A 20,895-nucleotide genomic window follows, 5' to 3' on the forward strand; every position below is an offset into this window, starting at 1 on the left:
GCCACAGGTTAAAGGGCCTAGGTTAAAGGGGCCTCTGAGACCTGCAAGTGCCTGGTTTCCTGTGACTCTCAATGACGGTTCCTGCTGAGCACGTGCCCAAGGGCAACCCTCCTCTCTAATGGTGATAGTCTGTTCCAGGCCAGCAAGCCCTCTAGACGGGTGAGAGCCTGCTCCCAGCTTTGCTACCACCCGTGCTGTGACCTCTTAACCTCTCTAGGCAGGGGCTGTTTCCTTACCTTTAACAAGTAGTATTCCTGCTGGAAGGAGTTACTATGGGAACTGGGTGAGATGCAAAAGTGCTCTGCAAATTATCCAGGGCCCCCAGATGGAAGGCCGGAACTGGAGCCAAGAGTCACGGTGAGGCAGGGATCTGCCGGAGAATTCCCGTTCCTGAGCTAGCTCCACCCCCACAGCCTGACTCCAGAGTGGAGCTCCTCAAAACTGTGTGGTCTGCACTTCACTTTGGCCCAGCCCCCTCAGCATCGCTGGGGCCTCTGCCCCAGATCCTGCCCCGTCCCCATCTGAATTCCCATTTCCTGGAGATGTCCAGGTGACTCGGTTGCATATTAATTACTCGGAAGCCCTGGTCTGAGCTGCTGTTCTAACCTGAAGACCACATTGTCCCTCTCTCCCAGTTCAGAAAAAGCCAATGCTTAGGCTTTGAAAATTCGGAATTCAGAGTTCCATAGATGGGGGGCAAGCTGGAGATGGACTTGGTTTATACATTTTGCTTATTTTGTTTCTCTCTTCCCCATTAAAATGTAAGCTCTAGGAGGGCAGAGCCTTTTGTCTGCTGTTTTTACTGCTTTAACCCTAGAAACTAGAACAGTGACTGCCACATAGTAGGTTCTCAATAAATATTGAACCAATAAGGTTAATTCATAGATTAGACATGTAATCTGAAAGGATGTGTCCTAACTGAATCAGAGCATCGCTTACTAGTTCTAATAGAGTGACAGTAAAATAGAACTGTTTCTAGAAGGAGAGGGGAACATATTTATCATGATATCTTCCATCTGCCTGTCTCTGGTTTCTGCTTAAGCCTTGTTTTCCTTGTCAGATTTTCTCTACCAACTCCTGCTTGACAGAGCCAGGTGCAGTTTCCTAAACAGCTGGATGCATTGAGAATAATCCCCTCCCTGGCCGGGAGCCTGCCGGGGGCTTATCCACGTTGGAGCCTGAGACTCGATTTGCCCAAGTGCTGGCACCGCTGCATCTTGAGTCAATGTGGGGGGTTTTCATTTTACAGTAATTGAATTAGAAAGCATTTCCTCCAGGAAGGTATCTGGTTGAATGAATGTCTCAAGGATCTTGTTCCATCTGCCCAAGAAGCCACACTTCTTTTCTTGCCTCTCTCCTTCCTTGGGCTTATTTTGTTCCTATCTCAGTGTTGGGTTTTCATTCCTCCGCCTTTGCCTGAGGGTCAAGTCTTACGTCCCCCACAGGACGGGCTTGCTAGGGTCCTGGGTTCACCCTGTCATTACACCTCTGATCTAGGAATCCCAGGTTTAGCGTCACACATGGTGTGGCCTATTAAGCCCCGGCCAAGAAGCCTGGACTGGTTTACTCCGGGAGATGGTCCATTCTGCCCCTGTTCCCTAGTCTGCAGCCTCCAGACATCTTAGGGTTCAGAGGGAGGTGGGACTGAGCGTGGCAGGGACCTCCAGGAGGTGTGTTTGGCCTTCAGCAGCGTCAGTCCTTCACCATTTCCTTTTCTTTAGGCCTCAGGCCTTTGCGTTTTGACATACTATCAGGTACCAGGCCCATACTTATCTGGAACAACAGTTCTCAAACTTCAGGGTTCATCAGAACGCCCTAAGTGGCTTGTGAAAACACAAAAACCTGGGCTGCACCCCCAGTTTCTGATTTAGGAGTTATGGGGTGAGGCTTGAAAAACTGTGTTTCTAACAAGTTCCCAAGTGAAACTTAGGTCCTGGGACCCCACTTTGAGAACCACTGACTTAAAGAGGAAGGGCTGGTCCTGGGGCCCAGCCCCGTCTGAAGCTATCCCCTCCAGCTGCCACCAGAGGGCACATACAACCTTACGGAAGGTCTTTTTTCACCTCCAACAGCCAGCTCTGCGGGACAGCTAAGGTTCTTCCTTAAAGATTTCTTTTTACCTGTAATTTTTGTTATGTATTAGGAAGATGAACCATTGATCTAAAAGATAACGTGGATTCTCCTACTCTGTCTCTGACAAGTATCAAAGGTCTGATGGACTAGTCTTTATTTATTTTTTAATGTTTTTATTGATTTCAGAGAGAGGAAGAGAGAGGGAGAGAGAAACATCAATGGTGAGAGAGTCATTGATCAGCTGCCTCCTGCACACCCCCCACTGGGGATCGAGTTGGCACCCCGGGCATGTGCCCTGACCCTGAATTGAACTGTGATCTCCTGGTTCATAGTTGATGTTCAACCATTGAGCCACGCCAGCTGGGCATGGACCAGTCTTTTGAGGACACTGAATATCGCCGTCATTTCTTGAAGCTTTCAAGAAATGGAATTCTGTTCTTATGGGAGACTTCCGGGGCCCCCTCCCTCAGCACACTGGAATCATTCTGTATTGAGAACTCAAGAGGCAGTTGAGGTTATATAGGTAAATTTCATCTTTATGCTTTACCATATATTCCAAATTTCCTACAATAAATTTAACAGTACTTTTATAATAGAAAAAAATTATTTTTTAAACACATTTTAAATGTAATTAAAAGCCAAAGCAACTAAAAAAATAAAAAGCCAACAACCACCCAAGGGGGAACTTGAGGTGAGCAGCTTAGGGTAAAGAGAACCCCCCAGCTGGAACTTGCCCCCACTCTACTGCTTGCAGGTTCTGCCCAGGTATCTACTGGGGGGGGGGGGACACACAGATCACAGTAGGTTACATGCTCAGGAAGACCTGGCTGGAACCAAGGAATAGATGGTTACCTATGAGGGCTCTGTCACCTCTGTAGTCCACCTACTGTTGAAGCTTGAGGCCCGATGCCCCACCCTGAACACAGCACTCAGTCACATCCACACCAGGGCTTCCTGGGGGCCAAGCGGGTGAAAGGAGGCCAAAGACATTCAAACTTAGAGACTTTGTGGTTTAGAGGTTCCTATTTAGTGGCCTGTAGACATATTTCATTTGTCCTGCATAGAATTTAAGAAGTTTGAGCTAACATTTAAAAATTGGGAGATTTCACATTATCCACATTTTTTTGTTTTGTTTTCTGCTGAAAAATCTGCAGGTCTGGCATCCCGGGTCTGGCATCCTTCACGCTCTGCAGAGCTTGAGAGAAGTAGGCCTCAGGTCTCCACCCTGGTTGCTCACTAGAACCACATGGGGAGGTTTTATTTTATTTTATTTTATTTTTTATTATTATTTTTTTAAATATATCTTTATTGATTTCAGAGAGAGGAAGGGAGAGGGAGAAAGAGAGATAGAAACATCAATGATGGGAGAGTCATTGATCGAGCCCACAACCCGGGCATGTGCCCTGACCGGGAATCGAACCCCAATCGCTTGGATCCTAGGTCGACGCTCAACCGCTGAGCCACGCCCTGCCGGACGCTTGGAGAGGTTTTAAAATGCCCATCCCCAGGGTCTGTACCCAGAGAGCTTGATTTAACTGAGTTGGGGAAGAATCTGGGCTTTTTTTTTTTTTTTTTTTAACTCCCCAGGGTTTAAAAAAAAAGTACAGCCAGGGTTGAAAAACTGGGAACTAGAAGGTAATAAGAGGAAGCCTCAGTCCTGGCTGGGGCCTCAGAGGATGTGTCACAGGCATCTGGGTCTAAGGCTGGGGCCTGGACGTGGGTGCTCTTCGCTGGCCAAATTGAGATGTGAAGGTAGCTGGTTTGTCTGCCCACCTTCTCAGTGGAGGCCCTTGTTGGCTTCTTGCTTTCTCTTCTTGCCCCTGGGCTTCCCTCCAGGCCCTTGTCCTGGATTCTCCTTTCCAACGACATTTATCGCACTGACCTTTACCAATTTAAATTGTTAGCCCTCCAATTTCCAAAAGAAATTCTGTTAGCATCATCTCAGATATGTTGTTACCACGTGTTCTTTTTGTCTGAAGTTTTTTATGTGGTAAGCCATAGAAACAGACTGTGGCTAGTATAAACCCAAAAGGGAACTGAGTGGAAAGGGAGGGGTGGGCACATATAGGATGGTCTAGAAACTGAGAAGCCCTCTGGGAAAGACAGGACTTAGTCACTCGGGCTTTCCCAGGGGCCTGGCCCTGGCCCTGGCGTGAGTGGGTCCATGAACCTCTCTCTCTCAAGCAAGAGTTTTGGGAGACTGTGACAGACCTGGATTACTGTTCCCAATTATTTACTCCATCTCCACTGAGAGGATTAAACAGCCACCCTCCTGGGTGTTGGGATTGGCTCATGGCATTTGAGTGGACCTCCTATGCGCCAGATCTGAGCAGAAGTTTTCAATGCACCGAAGGGATGCAGGTTCGCCTCTTGCTCTCTCTGCCAGGACAACAGTATTTCCCTGATGGAGGCCACACTGGCTGAGAGCTGAGCAGAGTCAAAGCCAACCCTCAGACCTGTGGGCAAAAAACAGTTATTGGTATAAGCCACTGAGATTTGGGGGCTGTTACCACAGCAACAGCTGACTAATGTAGAGTCCAAGCTGGATTCCTATGCTTTCCAATTGGCTGAACCCAGGGGTGGAGAGGAGCCTCCGGAAGGAGATGCTGGGCCCCTGGGCTTCAGGGTGGGAGACTTAGCTTGTGGGCACCCCCACCCATTTCAGGCTGCAGGCATAAACAGAGAGGTTACAAAAAAGAAACCGAGGAGCCGCCAGGCTGGGGGTTAAGAAGCCCGCACAGGGCCACCACACCAGTAGTTCTAGTGGCCAAAGTCCGAGGCAGTGAGTCCTAGCCCTCCTGCCCCCAAGGCCCCTTTCATTTCCTTCCTCTCCCACGAGCTCCCTGTTTTAAGGATTTTACCAACAAACAGAAGTAACTACATGCATTAATTTGTGACTACTAATAGTCCAGGGTGTAACCTTAGGCACAGTGGCAGGCGGTCTGGGGCCTTCTGTCCGGGTGGCCCTGGGGGAGGCTGCTTTGGAGACCCATCAGCCCTGGCACTGAATTCCTTGTAAGAGCAAAGGGGTTTGATGTGACCCCACCCGCCAGGGTGCTTTCTGTTGTACAGAAGTTGAGCCAAGTCACCTAAGCTCTCTCTGCCTCACTTTTTTCATCTGTCAAATGGGGATGTGCCTGTTAGAAGCTCTCCTGGTGGCTAAGTGGGCTCAAATTTATAAACAGAGCCTAGCTGCCATTACTACACAGGGGCCTCTCACACACCCTCCCTCCTTCAAAGAGAAGCTGCACCCAACTGCCTGCCTCCTGCACTGTGTTCCCGAGGCTGAGCCGACCTTTATAAAGCAGCTCCTCGGATTATAAATCCACCAATAGGCTGAACATCTGCCCTGGCCAATTGGGGCCGCACAGCTATAGCCTCATTTGCATTACTATTGACCAATCAGAGTGTCTCCATTTTGACCAATCAGGACAGTGCTTTTGGACCAATCAAACTGCTGAGATTTGGAGTCCTCAAAAGCATGTAAATAATCTAACCAGGTGCTAGGGATGGGCACTCGTCTCCATGTAAGCCGGTTGCAGGGCCGCCCGCTTTCCGTTTCGGTGAGAGACTGCAGTGCCCCGGCTGGAGCTGCAACCCCAGAGCCGAGGGGCTCACTCTCTCCCTTTCTGCTCCACAGCCGTGCATTTTCATAACTGGGCTTCCGCCCCCACTCCCCACCCCCAACCGCGTCCCAGGCTGGGGATTCCTGTTAACGCTGAGGCGGCGTCAGCGACCTCCTGTTGATACGGGGTCTTGCGTGGCCCCTCACCACAGCTCTGCGGCAGGTGAGCGGACCGAGGCCCTGTCCAAGCCCCCACCGCCAAGAGGAGGAGCTGGGCCAGGAGGCAGGTTTCCTGCGCTTGGAGCAACCAGCAGCTCCGTGAGTGAGAAGGGATGTGTCTGAGTTCAAAAGCAGCGGGTGGGCAAATGTGGCCGCCTGCAGGGCCCACTGGCCTCCTTGAACCCAGAGCCCGCCTTTCCGTTCCGGGAGCCTCGCCCCTCGACCTGCTTTGCGGTGGGATTAACGCCTCCCCACTTCCGGGGGCAGAGTGAATCCGCCTGTGGCATCCTTCAGGCCACCCTGATTGGTCCCGACGGAGCACGCAAGCCCAATAAGGGCCAATGAGGTGCGAGGCCTCCCGTGAAAGCGCTTTTCCTCTCCCGCCAAAACTACCGTCAAGCTCGCCTGCTGGGCCTCGTGGGGTGAGGGTGTGTAGTTCTCCGCGGCCGGGGCCGTTTTCCTCAGGCCGTCACGGGCTGTGCAGGAGGCGCTGCGTGGAAAGCCTCACTCAGGGACGGCCGAGGTGAAGCGGGGAGATAGGGTGGCGCTCGCCCCTTGGTGCTCACCGGCCCACAGCGCCTCACCTGGACTGGAGATCCCATAGGTATCAGACATGTCGCCGCAGTAAACTGGGTGGGTGGGTGGGTGGGTGGATGGATGGATGATGTCTGCCCTCAGATCCCCATCCCAAATGAGCTGCTGAACTTGGACCCGTTCTCTCTCCCTCAGTTGCTCCCGCATCCCAAATGTCTCTAGGCCTCATTTCCCCAACCTGTATAATGAGTGTAATAATAGTATCTACCTCCTAGAATTATTGTGGAACTGAGCTACTATATACCCGGCCCACAGTAGGTTGTCAGTCATCGTCATCATCATTTCCTCTGGGATCCTCAGTTTCCTCAGCTGTGAAATGGGAATTCATTTATTCATGTTGCAAAATGCTGACCATCATCCATGTGCCAGGCCTTGTGGTTAAGATCTGGGGCGGTTACAGAGATGAATGGGCCATGGGCTGTACCTAGAAGAACTTACCTTCTGGTGCGGCAGGCATTCAAGTGTTAAAACCCAGTAGAGGAGAGCCATAGTATATGGAAAATCTGTACAGATGTGAGATGACATGGGGTGGTGAGCAGCTACCTCCAGAATTGGGCTAATTGAGGTGAGGAATGGGAGCTGCCTCCACCATGCTCCCTGCTGTTTCTAGTATGTCGAGTTGGCATGGAAACATTTGGAATGGGCTCCTGGTGGTGTTGACCTGAGCCAGACAGAAGAGGAAGGAAAAGCCACCAGAGAGAAGGTTTAGGGTAAGTAGACAGATAAAAGTTAAGGGTCAGGGAAAAATAAACCAACTTATATCTCAGGCATTTCCCCCTAAAATATTACCTTAATTTTTAAAAATGAGGTGAAATACCGTAAAAATATTTAGAATTTTTTTTAAATAAAAATTTTATTTTAGTGGAGGTTAATATCTGATAGGAGCAGTCAAATTACACCACCACCTGATGGCAGCATACTAAAGTCACAGGTCTTTTATTTTGCTTGAGATGAACAAAACACTGCAAAATCAATTTTTAGACATGACCAGAGATACCAAAGCTATTTCCCCCTTTCCCCTTCTCCCCATCCCTTTGCTAAAACTCAGCTTCCATAGTTAAAGCTTCCAAGTTCCCAGCTTTTTGCCAGAGCCCCATCCATTACAGTTTCCCAGCAGAAAAGTCAACCCGCTCCTCCTCCTTACCTCCTGCGCTTTACCAGCCCTGGAGAGCTTCAGGTCCATTCTGCCCTCCAGCTCTACATTGGGGCTAACACTTCTCCAGGCTCTCAGCCCAGCCCCCAGGGGGAATGTGAGAATTGTTGAGTACAGATGCAACACTTGGATGGATGTGTGTTCAAACCCTGATTGACCATTTACTGGTTGTGGGTCTCTGGACCTCTCTAAGGCCTATCAGAGCTTTAGTTTCCCCATCTAAAAAATGGGATGGAGCCTGGATTCAACAAAAGATTTCTTGTCCTTTTTACTACATGAGCTGGAATGGGGAGGAGTGGGGTGGGAAGGAACATGGAGGCAGAATGCCCCTCTATTGCACTTCCCTCTTTGGGGCCCCTCTCCAGAAATGACTAAGGCTCACCCCTGCCTGGAGCTCCCTCACAGTCTCTGGTTACCATTTTAGTCTATCCAGTTCCCTCTTCCAGACTTCCTCAGAATCTGGCCCCCAACATCTTGCATCACCTTATAACCCACTTAGCACTGAACGGATAGTGACTGAACAAATGTCCTTTGCCCCTTCCTTGGGGCCCAGAGAGGTCAATGTTTTTGCTCTCAAATGTCTCTCGAAAGGTAGCATTCCAGGCACTTGGGAAGGGGAGAAGTTTCAGAGCAGGGCTTCCCCAATCTTGGCGACCACCGGAGCCTGTCCTTAAGCTTAGGAGGCCAGCCTCCTGGGCTGATGCTGCCGCTGCCTGGATCTTGTTGTGTGGCCTTGAACAAGTCATTTATTCCCCCTTGAGCCTCGAATTTCCCATTTATAAAAGGGAGCTCTCCAATCTAGTCCAGCTCCAAAGACATGACTGCTGGGGCTGCTGAAGAGGTGGGCAGGGTGGGGGTGTCCTCCCCTCCCCTGCCTCTTTGGGGAACTCTAGGACCCTGTATGGAGGAGGAGGTACCACTGGGGGCTCTGTGATGCTCCCCGACACTCGCTGTGGGCAGCCAGAGCTAAGTGCTGTATTAATTATTACCAACTCCCTCTGGGAAGCAAATTCAAAGTGAGGTCACCATGGTAACCCAGACGTTGCAATGTGACCATATTTTTTAAGTGCTCAACATGTTCCAAGGAAATTGCATCTCAGTGGAAGAGTGAAGAATGGAACTTCAATCCCACACCTCAGGGGCCTATGGAAGAAAAGCCCAGGAGCTCCCGAGGAGCCAGAACCTTTCTACAATAGAGGGCGAGGCGGGGGCAGGGCAGGGAAATGAGAGCTTCTGCCCGGAGAGGCCAGAGCCGAGCTGGAAATGACATCCAGGGCTCAGCCTTTCTGGAGACCGCCAGGAGATGGTAGAAAGGGCCTCAGATTTGTTCTAATCAAGAGGGGGTTTGGCTGAGCTATTTGTCCACCAGCTCCCAGCCACCTTTGGTTGAGGACTGCTCCCAAAGACATAAGTGCCCTGGGAGGGGGCTGAGCATGCCCTCTGGCAGAAAAAGCCCTCAGAGTGGTAGGTAGTTACATAGGAGGCACTTACATGCGCACAGGAATGGTGATGCTGAAGAGATGCATGACCACATACATGACCTCATTCATTGTTATCCTCACATCAACCTTATGATGGAGGTACTAGTTCCAGTTTGCAAAGGAGGAATCTGAGACTCAAAAGAGGTGATGTTCGCTTGCCTGGGGGCACACAAGGGGTAGGGCAAACATTAGCTTTGGCTGCAGAGTTTTTGGTCTTTTCACTGCCTTCCAGATCAGCAGGACCCATTTGCACGTGGGTTGCCACCAGCAGCTTATAAATGTTTAACAATGGGAGGGGGGAAAAACAAACTCTGGTTTATAGTGTTTGCTGGTTGCCATGGTAGAAACACTCCCACCAGGGCGAATTTCACTCCCAAAGTGAAGTCTGTCCCTGAACACAGAGCTGGAAAAAGATGCTGATGATGGGCTCTCATGAGCTGGTATGAGCTGACTCCAGCACACCACTGGTTGGAACAGTTTTGGTCTCATCTCTTACCCAGCATAGCCCTCAGCACTAATCAGACTGAATTTCTCTTTAGGGTACAAACGTATCACACCTGTTCTAGCTCCCACCCTTTTCTCCTAATTGTCCTCCCACTGGAATGCCCTCTTCCCCCTCTCCATGTGCCCAAATATTACTCACCTTTTAAGAGCCTGCTCTGGTCCCACTTCCTCCAGGCTGTATTAGTCAGGATAAATACCACTAGCTGCTGTAACAAACAACCCCATAATCTCAAGAATTTAACAGTGAAGGGGTTCTTTTTTTGTTTTGTTTTTTGTTGTTTTACACTCACCCAAGGATATTTTTTTCCATTGCTTTTTTAGAGAGAGTGGAACGGAGGGAGAGAGAAAGAGAGAGAAACATCGATGTGAGAGAGACACATCAACTGGTTGCCTCCCGCATGTGCCCCGAGGGGATGGAGCCTGCAACTGAGGTACATGCCCTTAGCCAGAAAAGAATCTGGGACTCTTCAGTCCGCAGGCTGACACTCTAACCACTGAGCCAAACCAGCTAGAGCAGGGAAAGGGTTCTTGTCTCTGCAGCCACTGGACCCCATATTCTTTTAACACTTCAAGTTCACCTCAAAAGGGGGAGAGAGCATGGAGGTTCCCACAGGTTTTATGGCCAGGCCTGGAACTGATGGTCATCTATTCCACTGACTTTGTGGGCCAGAATGACCCCTCCTAACTGCAAGGCAGCCACAAAGGGTGGTTTACCTGGAAATGTGATTTTCTTCCACAGAGAAAATGAAACCATGAAAACAGATCAAAGCCAGCTTCTGCTTCTACTCCCCCAATTTTCATAGTCCAACCAACTTCTTTCTTTTCTAGATTCTTTCAGAACATACTGTCCAGAAATTGTTTTCTTTTGGTTTTGACTCAGAATGCCCAGCATGGTTATTGGGTTGATCTTTTCTGCCTTCATAAACTCACAGAGGCTGAGCTATGAAAGGTCCCTAGCAGCTGGGTTCCCAATGTTTGTTTCAGGTGGGAATCACCTGTGGTTTCAGGGTTCCCACGCCTGATAGTACAGGTCTAGGAAGGGCCTGGCAAACAATATTTTTAATTAGCTTATTACGTAGTTCAGATGTACAGCTCACATTAGAACTGTTGGCGGTGGTGGGAATGGCACCAGGTGTCAGATTGGTGGGGTCGGACTGTACCTGGGTTCAGAAACCTTGGTACTTGAGTTCTGGCCAGAAAAGAATTCAGAGTCAAGACTCAAACTATAAGAGAACATTTATTTAGAAAATCACAAAGGTCAAAGAAGTAATTCATAGAAGAAATGGGATTAGGAAACAAGTTATAGAGACAAAGGAAGGGCTCTTGGAATTTAGAAGTGAGGGAGGTAAAGGTGACTTGCCGGGGGGGATGGGGAGGGGTGGGGGAGGGAAAGGCCAGGTGTGCAGGACGGAGTCCTAAGGGTTTTAGGAGTGGAGATTTTAGGGGAGGTTCCAGGGGGAGATCGCAATAGAATATTCATCAGATTTCCAAGTATGTCCTTTCAGGGTCTAAGTCTCCACTGACAGACTGGTCGGCACCAGGGCAGGGGTCGTTATTCAAAACAGCTAGTCCTGAAGTCAGCCATGGGGTCATTTGTCTGGTTTTGTTGCTTTTCTGGGCCTGTATTTCAGTTGAAATACAACTGAGGCCTAGATATTATCTCTAGTGAGGAAAGGTCAGGGAGTCCAAACAGCATGACCAGAGATATGCTAGGGAAGGAAAGGTCACCCTGGGGATGAGGTTCCACCCTACAATTGTCCATTGCTAGGCATCTGGGGCTTTTCACCCTGGTGACCTTCTGTACCTGGCCCATCATCCTTGCTCTGCTTATGTCTGCCTAACTGCCTACCACAGAACCAGTAATATGGCCCAAATGTTCCATTTTGTGGATGTGGACACTGAGGCCTGGAGAGGGGGAGGAATTTGCCCTAAGCCATGGCATAAGTTAAAGCTGGATCTGAAACTTGAACCCAGGACTCCTGAATTTTAACCCTGGGCTCTGTCTATACACTGGTATAGCTCCTCTTAAAAGACCAGACTGTAAACTCCCCCACAGGACATTGGTAGATGCTGAGTCCATCATGGGTTATCAAGATGACCTTAATGTCAAAAGATAGTGGTTGATTATAACATCTAGAGGGAGGTAGACCTGGGTTCAAACTCTACCTCTCCCAACTACTTGTTTTGGGATCTTAGGCAAGTCTCTTTACCTCTCTGAGCCTCAGTTTCCTCATCTGGAAAATGGGGATGATGGTAATAGTGCCTATCCCATAGGATGGTTAGGAGGATAAGTAAGAAAAGTGTTCAGAGCAGTATCTGGGAAATTCTTTGTGTGTATGCGAGCACGGGCACACTCTGCTTTACACATGCTCTATTTCACACGCACACACATAAAGGCTACAAATGTGGAAGGGTAACTTACAACCACCGAGAGGGGTAGGCAGGGAAGGGAAAAATTATACAGAGAGCACGGGACCTTTAATGCTATTTAAAGAGGAAGGAAGAATTGCACATTGGTGGTCCAATGTAGTTGAAGTGCAGAGAATGAAGTGAGGAGCCCCTGTGGGAAATTCTTGATAAATACTTACTGTTGGCTCTGATTATCTGCCAAGGTGAGTGATTGCTCTTAAGGAGCATGAGAAGCATCTGGAAACAACCTCAAGGATGAGGCTAATCCAGGAGAGAGCCTCATCTGGGTCAAGTTTCAGCCACTGCTCAGCCAGATTCTTCATGACAATCAGCTCTCAAAATGTATATACCATGCTATTAGAACCTCAGGTCACACAGCTTGATCTCGTTTTTTATCCAGTTTGGCGCTTAACTAATTGTTTCAAAAATATCCCCAAGCTGTGTGTGTGCACATGCAAGCCTAGGCTTTGCTTCTGGGCACAGAGGCTGCGTGGGTCCCAGCCCATGGAAGGGTGCGTCAGTCAGGGGAGGCTAGGCTCTGCTGCAGTAACAAATCATCCCTGTGTCTCAGTGGCTTAGAACCACAAGGTTTCCTTCTCAGTCACTCTCCACGTCCACTGTGGCTCCTCTGGAGCTCTGCTTGTGGTGGGCACCTAGGTACACAGGGTGAAGGAGCAGCCACCAACTCACTTGTTGCTGTGCTCTGTGGCCAAGGGAAAGGGAGCTCTGGAGGGTCAAGCAAAGCTCTGCCGGGAAGGGATTCACATCCTTGCTTGAGTCCGAATGCAGACACTGCCTCACTGAGGCAAATCCTTGCGCCCTCCTCCTTCCTCGTCTGCATAAAGGGAATTAGAACAGTTTCTACCTCACAGGACTGGTGCTAGGGGCTACCTGATGTGATGCTGTGGAACTTAGACCAGCACCTGGGATGGAGAAGAACTTGATAAATGATGGGTTATAATAGCCAGAAAGTAGAAACAGCCCACATGTCCATCAACAGATGAATGGATAAACAAATTATGGTACATCCATACAATGGAATACTATTTATAGCCACAAAAGGAATGGAGCACTGACTGATACATGTTACAACGTGGGCGAGCCTGGGGGGAGGAAGGAGTAGGAGTGACTGCTTACTGGGTGCAAGGTTTCATTTGGGGGCAGGAGATGGAAATGTTCTGGAATTCGATAGTGGGGATAGTTGTACAACTTTGTGACTAAAATTCATTGAATTGTACACTTTAAAATAGTGAAGTTTGTTATATAAATTATATCTCAATAATATAAAATTAAATAATAACAATAAATAAATGAGAGGTAAGAAATACTCTCTTCCTTTAGAGCTGTCTGCCCTACCCCCCAAACTGCGAGTCCCCTTTATAGTCCTTTATATTGTCATTTCTGTGGACTGGTCTGTCTCCTGTGGCCAGGAGCCCTTCGAGGCCATGGTGGAGCCCAGTTACTTGTGTTCCTCTCTAAGACCTCTGCTCCTGGCTGCAGTGTCAGGTGCACGACCTGTGCGCTCTCACTCTCAGTCACAAAGCTGCGCCTGCCCATGTGTGAGCGGGGAGGGTAGCTTGGGTATGGAGCAGAAACTGGATGTTTTCAGAGCAGGGGCTGCTTCCCCTTTCCAGTGAGATGCCTGGGAAGGAAGAGCCCTCTGCTACCAGCCATTCAGCCCCTCCCATTCAGCAATGAGGAAGGCGGAGTCCAGGGAAGGGGCACTTGTTCAATATCACACAGTGAGGTGGTGGCAGAGCTGGACCAAGACCCCAGGAGCCCCACAGCAGGCCCAGTGCCCCTCTGTGGTGGTGGCATGTGGAAGGAGGCAGCCATGCTGGGTAAGCACCTGGAGGCTCTTGGGTCTTCTCTGAGCCCCTCCCACCAGACAGGTGACAAGCCTGGTGTGTGAGGATGTGGAGGAGACAGAGGGCTGGTGGGGTTGGGGAAGACTGAAGTCAGGCAGGAAGGTCCCAGCCGCTAGATACGTCCTCTGTTTATCATTGCTTTCGTCTTGGGAGGCAGTTGTCACCACAAAACTGCAGCACCAAACCCACTTACTTCCCTTCACATGTGCCTGCCTCAGTGGCCCCCTCATCCTCCCTCCACGCCCACAGAATGGGGTTCCCCATGTCAGGAATGAGGCTGGACTCTGAGATGAACCAACCCCTCTGGGAGCTATCACCATAGCCAAGCCCACAGGCTCACTGAGGATCATACCCATCCCCTCTTCCAAGGGGTCTGCATTCATGCACTTGTTGAGCACCCACTGTGTGCCAGCTGAAGTTAAAGGGCATCTAAACCAGCCTGTTCAGGACTGCATGAGACTGGAGTAACCAGGCTGAGACTGGCGGTGCAGCTCAGGGCCCAGCCCATCCCTAGAGCCAGAGGCCCCAGCCTCTTCCACCCTAACTAGAAAGGTAGCTCTTGCAGGGATCTGTCCAGGACTCCCCGAGGGCAGTTTTTCACAGGGAGGAAGCACATTCAGGAGGTGGGGGCGGTGGGCCACAGATGCCACATTAAAGGACAGAGGGAAAACATGATCCATTTCTGATGTGAAAGTGGATCTCAGGTGGGCACTACCCATCCTTAACACCTTTCTGACCTCTGCTAACCTCGCTTTGAAAAGAGAAACTGGCCCTCAGATTCAGATCCCTGGGGGCATCAGAATGCAGCTAAATGGAAGAGCACCGCTTGATTAAGATCTTACTCATGCTATTGCTTATTGCTTAGCTCTATTTATGGCAACCCTGCAGTTTCCATTCACATAGTTCCCTTGGAAAATAAATTATTTAAGTAACGATGAGTTGGTTTTTCAAAAGAACACCAAATAGCTATAAGTACAGGAAAAAGTGAAAGTGGTTTTTAATGTCTGTGCAGTTTGAGAAACACAGTCTGAGGTTTCTGGGCTGGGAGGTGGGGGTGATTTAGCCCAGGTTTTCTCCTGGAGCGAGGACCCTGGCCTGGACTAGGCAAAACTGACTCATGGTGGCCCTGAGCCCTTATCTCTCAAAACATCTGGTATCAAGCTCCCTGTCTCCAGAGCAAGTCTGGGGAGGGTGGTGGTGACCCTGCGGGCTGGCTCCTGGGTGGAGGAGGCCTCCTCAGATGCGGTGGCCTCTTCAGTGTGTCAGCTTAGCGGCCTGGCCTGGGGCCAAGGAGTTGCCTATGGCTCAGGACGTGGGAACCATTGTCCTCCTCTTCTCCCCACCCCTTCCCCATAGCTCTTCCTATAAACCCCTCCTGTGGGTTACAGTTCTAGGTAAGGCTGAGGTTCCCCTGTACAGAGGGCCTCCTGCCTGTGGCTCCCCTTCCAGGTTCAGCCCCCTTCCATGGCCCCCAAGTGCCTGGCTCCCCGCTGCTGATAGAAGCTGCCTTCAGTGAGTCTGAGGTGGTTTTCTGGCACCTTCCTTTAAAACACCACCTCAACCAGCAACTGTATCTGTGGGAACCCTGGAGGACAGGGCCAGGGCTAAGATGAGTCTGATGGGTTGCCGAGGGCGCAGAGTTTACGGAGGCACCGTTCTCAGGGACCACCCTGAAAGTGAGGGCCTCCTTAACTTGTGTGCCTTGGCACCTCATTGCCTACTCTAGTCCCATCCCTGGTGCAGAACATAAGAGAAAGAAAACCTGCTGTTAGAAAAATGTTCTGGGGGGTCCTTGGGGTTCTGGGTCATTCTCATAGCAGTGAACCCCTAGAGACCATACAACATTCCAGGCTGATGGGCAAGGCTGCTGCCTGAACACATTGTATGTGGTGTGCACAGGGGTGCGGAGCCACGAGGGAAGAGTGGCTGGGACACAGCCGGTCCCCACTTGGTGTCTAAGCTTGGAGTCTGTACCCATTGGGAGGAAGGGACACCTTTCTGTATTTTGTCCACCAGTAAATATTTCCAGGACTTCCTGCAGGGATATCCAGTGTGCTAGCAGCGGCCTTGAGGTCCCAAAAAGAAAATGTGATTAGAGGAGCAGGGACGCCCCCAGGACACTACCAGTAGAGCCAGGACCCATGTTTCTTGATTCTTTCCTCAATCGAGCTCCCATTGCTTTTTATCACCCTAGTAAAGGTGCTGCGAACTGAGTATTTCCCACAGGCAGAGGTAAATCCAGTGTGTGGTGTCCCTCTCACGGCCTTTCTTGTCTGCCCGCCTCTGGCCCTGCCCAGGCAGAGTTAATCCCCTCCCCAATGCCGGTGGGCAGCCGGGACTGTCTGACCCGCGTCTGTCTCCACCACTGGACTGAATTCCTGGAGGGCAGGGACCACATCGTGCAGCCGCCGTCTCTGCACAGGGTTTGTGAAGCGCGAACGTGCCGTGTCTGTTTAACCTACATATCCTGGGGCCCCAGGGAGCTGGGTCTCAGCACCATGAGGGCAGAGCACGTAATAGGACACAGACCATTAACCAAGAGTAACTTAAAAATAATTCCAACCGTGACTTGTGTCTCTCTAATGCTCTTAAAATCCTCTCCCCTCCACGTCCCTGTTCCTTTTTCTCTCACTTCGTCACTTCAGGCCCTCAATGACACAGAACCTAGAGACCAGTTTGTCCAAAACCTAGAGTCGCTTTTAGAGTGACAGCAGTTGTTGCAAATCAGCTGGTTGTCCTCCAAGACCCCATCTGCTTCCTCCCTGGCACATGGGGTCTCTGCTAGATGGCATTTTCCAGCCTCCTTTGTGGGCATGGCCACAGGACTAAGTCCTGGCCACTGGAACGTCAATGGAAGGGATGGAAGCCACTTCCAGGCATAGGCCTTAAGTCACTGTGCTGTCTCTTCCTCTCGGCTGGCTAAAACCAAACATCTGGGATGGAAGGAACCTGGGTTTCTGAATGACCATGTGGAGGAGAAATGCCATCCGGACCTGGAACATTCTCCCCAGGACTGTTTTGTGAGAAAGAAATACACTTCTGTATCCTTTAAGCTGCTGTTTTGGGGTTTCTTTGCCTCAGCAGTTTAGTCTTAGCCGTTTAATCATAGAGCGGGGGAGATGCTGGCTGTGTGGGCACAACCAGGATTCTCTTTAGGAGAAAGGGGGAGAGTCTGGGACCCACGTGACGAACTCTGTGCCGTTGCACATTGCGGAATGACTGAATGGTGGGGGTGGTTGCCACCGCAATGACACATGACTGTTTCTTGTGCAACAAAATGGGGGGGGGGGAGAACGGGGTCACAGGGCATCAGGGGAGCAGTGTTGAAGCAACCTTCATCTTCTCCAGCGCTGTCCTTCAGGACCTGGGCCCCTGCCAACCTTCCCTTGGGGAAGAATGAAGCAGCCCCCTCATTTCACAAGGGCCTCCCTAGGGCACCCTGGCCGTTAGAGGCGGAAGGGGCCAGAGAAACCCCAAGAGAGCATTAGGTGCCAAAAAGGATTCGAAACTGGAAGCAGATGGGGGAGCCAGCAAGGGAAACTTCCGGGGTGGAAAGGTTGACTCAAGAAGCTGCAGCAGGAGACAATGGATGGAAATGAGCGAAGGGATTTCAGGAAGGAGAGAAGCCTGTGGTCCAGGCACCTGGTGGTCTCCCTGCAGCTGGCAGTACAGCTGGCAGAGCAGCTGCATTCACACCGGCAGTGCTGGGGGGCCGGCAGGGGACAGAAAGGCTAAAGCACTGAGGTCTGAAAAGAACCAGGAGTGATGCAGACAAGGCCCACTAATGTAATTTGCAGAACCTGGTGCAAAATGAAACATGGGGCCCTTGTTCAAAAAGCGAGAAAATATGTCATTAAAGGTACACAGGAAACTTCCTGCTTTCCTCTGTGAACTCTTTCTCTTTCTCTCTCTCCTCTTTGTCACTGTGGTTTTATTTGCTATTTAATGTCATCCTGAGTAAAGAAAAATGTAAAATTTAAATGATTAGCATGAGTTTTATCATTCATCTTTATATTGTGCAATATCAGTTTTAAAGGCAAATATGAGGGCATTTAACTCATATGTGGAATCATGGAAATTACATAATTTGCATTTTATGGCTCTTCCCCAATAGTGCCCAAGCTGCCAGAAGAGGCAAATGGGAAGATGATCTACCCAGCCACAGAGTGAGGGAGCTAGCACAGGGATACCCTCAGGATAAAGACCCTCATAGACACCAGGATCCCACCCCACCACTGGGACACACCCACTCTCTGTAGCCTTCGCAGATGGGCGACGCCCAAATGTTTTTAAACTACCATTTCAGGATTTGCTCAGTACCTGGATTGGGCTCTTGCCCCACTGAGCTGTGGCCTCTGGCCAGTCACCTACCATGTGCCATGATGCTGCCCGCCCAGGGTGGGGATGGCTGCTGTCATGCTCTACCTCAAGACGCTGTGGGGCATGTGCACCTGACCTCCCTTCCCCTGTCCTGTGCCTGTGACCAGGGTCCTGCCAGGCACCAAAGACAGCCACAGTGGGGCCCAGGGTACTAATGGGTAGGGCAGCAGGTGGTAGGGGCCGGGATACATATGAGCTGAGGCGAGGTCCCCGGCTCATGCTCCCTTGTGCCATCTGACTTCACTTACAAAACACAAAGTGAAAGATAAAATTACTAAGAATTTCAAGACAGTGATGACAGAGCATAAAATGCCACATGTGTGTCCTGAGCACAGGGCCCAGTTGCAAGTATACCAGCAATGCTCCCAGGAGCTGGGCCTGGAAGGAGGAAAGGTTATTGTAAATGAGTGTTCAGAAAAGACTTTGTTCAGAAGGTGACGTTTGAACAAAGACTTGAAGAGCGAGAGGGAATGAGCCACTCAGGTTTCAGCAGGAGGCATGTTCCAGGCAGAGGCAACAGCAAGTGAAAAGGCCCCAAGTTGCGCACATGCCTGATGTGTCCAAGGGACAGCAAGGAGGCTCACGTGGCTGAATTGGAGGAACGAGGGGCCACTCGTGCAAGGCCTTGGGGGGATGGTTTAAGGATTTGGGCTTTTATTCTGAGAGAAAGGGAGAGCCAAGGAAGGGTTTTCAGCAGAGGACTGACGTGATCAGACAGGTTTTCGAAGGATTCCTACTAGGTAGAAAATACACTGTAGAAGGCAGGAATACAGCCAGGGGCCACTGCAATAATCCAGGAGAGGGACAACGACGACGGTGGCTCGAACCAGCCTGGAGGATGGGCGGTCAGATTCTGGATATTTAGTAATAACAATCGAACGGATATTTCTTTGGTGCCCATTTCTTATGGTTCAAGGTGCAAAATGTTAAGCTGGGAAGACAGGGTTCCTGCTGTTATGGAGCTGACACTCTGGTGAGGCAGAGGCAGATGATAATCATGAAAGGGAGAAGTATTGTACAGTGAGAGTGTTCTGCGTACAATTAAAATCAGGGGCCAGAATACTTCAGAGGGGTGGCCAGGGAGGGCCTCTCCAAGACGCTATTTAAGCTGAATTTGACAGACAAGGAGCCACCATGGGGTCAGGGGGAAGTCATTCCAAGCAGAGGGCATAGCACGTGCAAAGGTCCTGTGTATTAGTCAGCTCGGGCTGCTGTAACAAAATACTGCAGACCGGAGGCTTAAACAACAAGTTTATTTTTCTCAGAGATTTGGAGGCTTGGAAACCCAGATCACAATGCCATATCTACAAGGATAATCACACATGGGGGTTAGGGCTTCAACATGATTTTTGGAGAACACAATTCAGCCTGCAGCACCCTGAGTTGAGAAATAAGCTTGGTCGATCCAAGTCAAGATAAAGACAAGGCCAGTGGGCAAGGGGGACAGTGCTTCAGGCCGAGGTGGGAGAGGCAGGCAGCGGTCAGCTAGTGCAGCCTTTACAACCCAGGCTAGGAAATTTGGATTTTTCTCTAAGTGCTGACCATTTTGAGCACTTCCTATGTGCCAGGCACATGCTAACAGCCCTTTGGGCATGGGCTTATTTGTCAAATCCTACCAGGTAGATATGGTGTCTGCTAACTTTACAGGGAAGGAGACTGAAGCCTGAGCAGCAGTGTTTGGAAAGTGGGAACACCCTGTGCTCATCTGTGTTTCTGCTCAGGCACCAGGAGATGAGTACAGAGCTGCACTCAGCTGAGCCAGGAGGACGAGCCCTCCAGACAGCACGGCCTCAGGAGCAGACACTGGCTTCAATGCAGTGGAGGCACATTAAGCACATGGCCCTGGTGAGGGGTCACGAGGCCTCAGTATGAATCAGTCACATACTTGGTGAGTTAGGACAGAGTTCCTCAAGGCGAGGTTCTCAGGTCCTCTATATCTGAATCTCCTGGGGCACAGATTCCTGAGCCCCACCGGTGGGTACCAAAGTTCTGAGGGTACCGCCTAGGAATCTGCAGTTTTAGTAAGCAAACGAAGGGAACCATTGCTGTAGGGGCAGAGGGCAAGGCATGGGTGGCAGTTGGAAAGGGGCTGGAAGGGAGACATGCATCCGCATCCCCTGCGGAGGGGCCTGGAGTGGCTTCTGGTGGCCTACAAGGTATAACAATGACTTCTTGGAGAAAGTGGTGTGTCAGCTGGGTGCTGAGGATAGATTTTGCAGAGTAGAGAATTAGGAGAGAGGGAGAGAGCATTCCAAGCAGAGGGAACGGCATAGGCAAAGGTTTGGAGGCTGGGCATGACTGGAGGAGATGAGGAAAGCGGGGGACAAGAGGTTGTACACAAACTTTCTCTGCTCTCCACCATGGCCAAGGGACACTGTGACCAGGGTTAGCTTCATTAGCCCGCAACAGCCGTGGGGACAGGCCTATTGCAAATTGGCCCCTGTTGGCTGTATGGGTAGCCCCTTCCCCTTGCCTAAGCCCCCAAGAGTCACGGATGGATCAGGTGGGCCCATTGGCCCAGCTTTTCTTCCTTCTGAGAGGTAGATGAATGATTTCACTGGCTTTTATCCCAGAGAACAAAGGGGCTGGAGGCCTGGTGGAATGAGGATCTCTCTGTGGGGCATGGCTGATCTTATGGTCCTTCCCTGG

This window comes from Miniopterus schreibersii, assembly GCF_964146895.1.
Source record: "Miniopterus schreibersii genome assembly, chromosome: 8".
Lineage (NCBI taxonomy): Eukaryota > Metazoa > Chordata > Mammalia > Chiroptera > Miniopteridae > Miniopterus > Miniopterus schreibersii.